Here is a 6,782-nt window from a genome sequence, read left to right as displayed (position 1 = left end):
TACTGCCGTGCTCTGCAGCTGATTTGGGTTTGGCTGTTTGACTTTGTTCAGCCTGGCAAAGAAAGGATTTGTTCAATCGAGAGCAAATCTAATCTTTTGAAAAACAAAAAACAAGAGTGAGTTTAGGAAGATAATGAATTCAGATGGGGGAACGAAAGCAGGTCAGTTCAGCCATTCTTTTTTTTTTAGTTCTATCTTTGTCTGGGGGCAGATAGATAGAGATGTACTCAGATTCTTAGAATCTCAGATGAATGAACACGATGGGGAGTGGGAAGGGCCATGAAGAAACAAACCTTTGGTCACTATTTAGCGAAGCAGAAAACTTGATGTTACATGCATGTATGAGTTGAACATTGGTTTCAGAGAACAAATCAAATCCTTCACTCATGATGCATTGGGATGGTTCACCACGATATGCTGGACTGCATTTCACGTCAATTTTTTTGTTAGGACAAATAGAAAGTGCAAGTACCCTATTGGTAGAAGCTATGGATTACATCCATTCTTGCTATGAAATAACTTCCTTTGTGACCTGTTGTCAAAAAAAAAAAAAAAAAAAACTTTGTCCTACTACACGTCTACACCTGCCTGCCTAGTCAGGAGCTCTCTCAGACAAGGGCGCCATCCAAACAGGCCCGAAATCCAACAGGACAAGCTTGGTTTGAACTGTCGATACGGCCTGGCAACTGGCATAGCCTGGCCACGGGCTATCTCAATTGTCAGATCCTCCAGACTCCATACGCCATTGCGTTCTGCCCGTGTTCAGAGTCACATCAATCAAACATATGGGCCTCAATCAGCTATTCAGACACGAAAGCTTTTGTGCCTGAACAGTGATCTTCAGCGGCCATCGTCTGAAGATGCATGTTTTGAGCTGTGACATGCTGACAGCAACGTCAATGGAACTCATGTAAGCTCAGGTCCAACAACGATCCATGCTTTAATTTGGTATGGCCATCCATGAGAGTTCCATCACAGGTTGCGGCATTTTTCAGGAGAAGCTATCAGTCTGTCTCTGTCCCACCCAAAGCAGTGAAATGGGCAGATAATATATAGGGTCAGAGCGAGATGCAGCTAACAATGAGAAATGGTACTTCAATGCATCACTGAGTGGTCAATCACCTGTATGTTCTGCTGCCATCCATATGGATGCCTGCTGTTCCTGAGACATTCAACGGGGAAGCTGTAGTCACACTGTTGGTCTAGGGAATCCAGGTGCCCTTGTCCCCCGAGGGGAAGTGGTGAATTAGGAATTTAGGACAATTTATTAATTTTTTTCACAAGATAAAAGCAAAGCATACATAGGTACCATACCATTTTATGGTTATTAATTTGTTCCCACGAGAGGCACTAGGAAAATATAAACATAATTAGGCCAGTCTCAGTGGGGTTTCATCAGAGTTTCATGGGCATTAAATAGGCTGATGTGGCACTGTATTGATGAAGAAAGAAATAATAAGAGTTTCATGGGAGTAGAGAGAGTTTCATGGGGTTGAAACTCTTCTGCACTATTTCCAAAATATGGATGCATTGGTAACAGGGCCATGAAATCCCCACTGAGACTGGCTCCGACCATCAATTTAGTATATTGTAATCGTCATTGGTAATAATAGCCATTGTTCTATTATGTTTTTAAAATACACATCTCTAACATTACAAAAATAGACTAAGTAACCCTGGATCAGTGTGACCCAACTTTGACATTAGCTTAGGTTGCTTCTCTCTCTTCTTGCATTGAATTGACTAACTTGCATTATGAACCATAGGCTATAGCGCAGGTAATCAATAAAAAATAATCTCACTTTCCTTTTGTATTTCCTGGTGATTAACGTCCCGATTCTAGATTCCTGGCAGCCTTCTTCTCGATGCTTAAAATTCCACTGTTGACAATCTCGGAGCTTGCCAAGGATGACTCTCCAAGCAATAACTCCATCTCCTCAGGGTTCTGCTGTTGTTCCCATGGATGTTGCATCACCTTTCTCAACCTATCAAGCCTCTCGGAGACTTCCCTCATCGACGGCCTATTGATGCCAGATATCTCCAAGCACTGCTTTGCTAACTCTGCAATCTCTTCCAGAAACTCCATGCTTTCGTCATTCTTGAGTTGATCATCCAGTATCTCCTCTAGCCTGCCCTCCTTTGTCACATAAATAAACCTCAATGCTAGGCTCTTCTGATCTTCAGGTGCATCAAGATTGAAGGGCTTTTTGCATGTGAGAAGCTCCAGGAGAACAACCCCAAAGCTATACACATCACTCTTGTCTGTCAAATGGCACGTCTGCATGTACTCCGGGTCAAGGTACCCACAAGTTCCTTGAACAAGTGTGACGAACTGCGACTCATCAGTTGGCGCTAGGATGGAAGCGCCAAAGTCCGATACTTTCGCTGTGTAGTCGCTATCGATGAGGATGTTGGAAGACTTGACATCTCCATGGAGGATCGGTGGGGATGCCCATGAGTGCAGGTAGGCAAGCGCCTCAGCGGACTGATGGGCGATCTGTATGCGAGTTGCCAAGGAAATCTGCCTGCCATGGTTGCCATGGATGAGTTGGAACAATGTGCCATTCGGGATGAACTCATATACCAGCATCGGGACCTGCACTTCGAGGCAGCAACCGAGTAGCTTAACGATGTTCCTGTGGTTGATTTGAGAGAGGATTAGCATTTCCTTGCCGAATTCTTTCTTGTTCTGCTCGTCAATGGACATACATCTTTTTACAGCCACTTCCACGTTGCCTTTGAGAATCCCCTTGTACACAGTTCCATGTCCTCCCTGACCCAGCACTCGTTTCTCGTCGAACTTGTCGGTGGCTTCTTGCAATTCTGCTTCTGAGAATATTTTGAAAGCAATGCTACTACCTTGTTGTGATTTTATCTCCTCAAACAACAGCATACCCCCATGCTGTTGGAAGTATCTCTGCTTAATGTGCTGTAGCTTTCTTCTTTGTTGGATCAAGTATGCACAGGTTATGGTAACGACTAGGACCACTAGACCAACACTTGAACCTGCATGCAAGATTCAACACACTGATAGATCAGTACTTTTTTGTTACAAAATTAGAGAAGAATATATAGGCAACGGCTATGAAATCACAACTGTTTGTACGAAATAGTATAACAAACTAATTGTTAAGGGCATGCTTGGACAGTTTGGAGCACAGCTCAAACAGGAAGGGAGTGCCTTGCTGCAGGGCAGGGGAGTAGGGGAACCTACCTACGACTGGTATCACCCAAGAAGAGGACTTCTGATTTGCCATGCACCTGTCGTCTATCATTGTTTTTCCCCGTGGACATAACATTTATAGCTTCCCTGTGTATTTTCGCAAGCCGTTGCCCCTCTGGCTGTGCAATTATTCGTATAATTCTGAAAGCATTCATTGATATCTGAAAGGAAACAACAACACTTCACACATCACATACCACACACTTCGAATGCAGGGTTGCATCGAATTTTCTTGCTAATTTCTTTAGAGAGAGCGCAGAAAATGAACCTGTGCATCCATCGCTGATGTAGGGATTGCCTTGATACCCATCCCGGCACTTGCAGCGGTAGCCTGGGCCGTTGGTGGTGTTGACACATTCGCTCTTGTCACTAACACATGCATAGTATGCAAGTGAACTGAGGTTCAATTTAGCCTCCTCGCATGTGTCATATGTAATCCTCCAGTCCATTACAACTGGAACTGTGCCGTTGTATGCATACCAGAACGATGAGGACGACCTATATGTTGTGCTATAGCTGAATGCCTTCTCTTCCATTACTAGAATATAGCCACAGTCACCAGAAGTTTTGTAGTATTCGTTGAAGAAAGTATCAAAATACCCCAAGCCTTTTGGGACATCCAGTGCACAGCAGCCAGCGCCAGCTGAGCACGAACCGTTTTTCGCTATGTCGTCATCACCATTGCATGTGGTGTAGCAACCTGTGATGTACTGCACAAAGAACAGATGCACGGCAACTGTTTTAGCCCTTGTTAGCAGTGTTTCATACGGATGATGAAGGTGATCGTCAAGCATGTGATCCCGGTATATTAAAATTTATGAACTGCACGAGTTATCTTATCTACCAATAATGCAAGCAGATGGATAAATGTGTGGATGTTTAGCGGTGAATCAAGTACTTAAACCCCGTTTGGTTCAGAGGATTTTCGCAGGAAAATCAAAAGAAACAGAAATGGAGGAAAGTGTGATGTTGCAGCTCCCATTGACACCATTTGTAGGCTCATTTGAGCATTTACATTATGAAAATGTTGCTTATATGTTTGGTTAGGTGTCTAGGGACTTATTGATAAATTACTGGGCGAGGCGCGCTAGCGCACCTGCCGAATATAGCACTCAGGCTCGTGGCTGATTGAGAGAATTAGTAAGGTGGGTTTAGTTAACCCAGATTTTAGATATCCGGCACATAGTAATATGAGTAATTGTGTATGTCCCTTTTTTTTCTTTGCATTCGTCTAGGTCATCCTCTACGATAGGCAATATGAGACCGGTTGACACATGACTCAACAGTGCAGGTTTTGCAACATCCTAAGGGCTGGTTTGGTTAGTAGCAAATCATTCCCTGGAATAATTCAATCTTGGATTGCTGGTCTAATTTATATAAGCTTTGAGCAATTGGAACAATTTCTGGTGCATTCCTGAACAACCGAATGCGGCCTTAGCTAGAACGAGGCCAGGAACGATTCCGTCTGATGAAGGTTATACAAATTAGATGATGAATCCAGCCAGGAATCTTTTCAGGGAGTCGTTGCCTTGCAACCGAACATGGCCTAAGTGTCAACACATTCCCACCTCGCATTCAGTCATTCCCTTCCGCTATTGCAAGGGACATACATACCCTTGATATTTTCGTATGGAAATATAAAGGATATAGACGAAAACTTTGGCCAAGCGGGTTCACGAGCATTCATGACCGTCGGAATTCGCAGTTTAATGGGTGAGAAACCCGCTAAGCGCTAAGACCCTGATCAAATGGTGAATATCACATGATGGCCGGGTCCTATGGTTGCGGGCTAATGGACGACGTGGCTTAATCAGGTGCCCGAGTTTAGACCCAAGATTCGACATGAGAAGATAGATCCATTATTATCTTTTATTGGATCAATCTCGTATTTATGTAAGTCTATTTTGATTACATTTTGTATCAGTTGAATCTGAATTTTAAATGTAAAATGCATGAAGCGCGATATATGTGGTTGGCTTCGTATATTTTTTTTAATAATAACAGCCTAGATATATAGGTAATAGCGAAATACGTATAAGGTTAATTTTGGTTAATATTTCCAATAGTCGTTGTGGGTAATTTATCAATACGTATAGAGGTACTTTAATTTTATTTTCTCCAATACAAGTAAAAAATTCTAGGTCTTGAGAATTACGTGAAGGCTACTTTGTTGGCTAAACAGTAATAAGACAATAGCTAGATATGTGTGTGAATCACTTACCGGCTTACTCCTCAGATATGCGAGCGTGTCGCAGCCTATGACAAAAACTTTGTTATCCTCGTATGAGAACCTGAATGGTGTGTTTTTGAAATATCCGCCTGACGTCGTGGACTGCGTCATCTGGCCCACGTCAACATCATAGCACCGCCATGAGATGTCCATCTTCATCCAAGCTTTGGCGTCGGGTACGGAGATGTTGGTCACCTCGAACGGCCCCATGAAAGGCCTATCGGTGCCGTCGGCAAGGCGAGTAGAAGCCGGTGTGGATGGCGCACTGACGATCGCCGACGACGATGCCGAACGGGTAGGGGATGTCAACGTCGCCGCACCTCGACTGGCAGCCTGGCCGGTGAGCCGGCGTCACGTCGTAGGCTGCGGCGGCTAGGACCCATACTGCTGCCGGGTGGCAGAGCAGGAGAGGAGAGATGGAGAGTAGAAGCACTGCAGTTGGGTACTTCGTCATCAGCTCTAGGCAGTATCACTAGTAGAGAACAGACCTTTGATCCTCGACCAAAATGGGCTCTAGTCCCGGAATTTTTTGCCCCCGGGACTAGAAATACCTTTAGTCCCGGTTGGTGGCTCCAACCGGGACTAAAGGTTCCTGCCCAACGGCTACTGCGCCAGATAGAGGTGGCAGGGACCTTTAGTCCCGGTTGGAGCCACCAACCGGGACTAAAGGTATACTTTTACTCCCGGTTGGTGGCTCCAACCGGGAGTAAAGGTCTACTCCCGGGCCGTGGCTGCGCCCGGGGTTGGAAAGTTACCTTTAGTCCCGATTGGATCTATCAACCGGGACTAAATGTTCTCCCTTTATAAATCGGCCGTCTCCTCCTTCCTCCCCGAGCCCGAGCTCAGCACATTTTGAAGCTCACTGCAGTAGTGTTCTTGCTTCCTCCCTCCCTCCATTGTTCCTCCATCCATTCTTCGATTCCTCCGTCGATTCTTCAGTTGTAAAGGTTACCAATCTCATACTCTCATTTTTTACCATTTTCTTATACCATTTTATTCACTATATATATTTATGGTTCTTTATTGTGGTTTTTTTTCATTTATAAGCAATTTGAGCTCAAAATCACTTTAAGCTTGCATATTTACATGAAAGAAGGTTAAAGTATATATAAATATAAAGTTAGAAAATAGTTAGAAAATTATAGCAAATCCTTACTAGTTGAACTTGCGGACCGTGTTTAGGTCGGCGAGGATGTTCTCTGCCGAGCGGTAACGGACGTCAAGGAGGAGCTTTGATTCTACGAGGGAGAGCGATAACGGTCGTGGAAGACCGTGTTCCCTTCCTCGTAGAATCGGAGCTCTTCCTTGACCAAGTACGGTGCCGTCCGG

The 6,782-nt window shown here is 44.4% G+C and overlaps 1 pseudogene; it reads right to left on the bottom strand.

Annotated features, from left to right (window-relative positions):
- Positions 1–1,573: 1,573 nt before the first annotated feature.
- Positions 1,574–5,917, bottom strand: LOC136550847 (putative wall-associated receptor kinase-like 16; annotated as a pseudogene).
- Positions 5,918–6,782: the final 865 nt, after the last annotated feature.

This window comes from Miscanthus floridulus, chromosome 4 (assembly GCF_019320115.1).
Source record: "Miscanthus floridulus cultivar M001 chromosome 4, ASM1932011v1, whole genome shotgun sequence".
NCBI classification, from domain to species: Eukaryota; Viridiplantae; Streptophyta; class Magnoliopsida; order Poales; family Poaceae; genus Miscanthus; species Miscanthus floridulus.
This window is presented reverse-complemented; position numbering and strand designations above follow the sequence as displayed.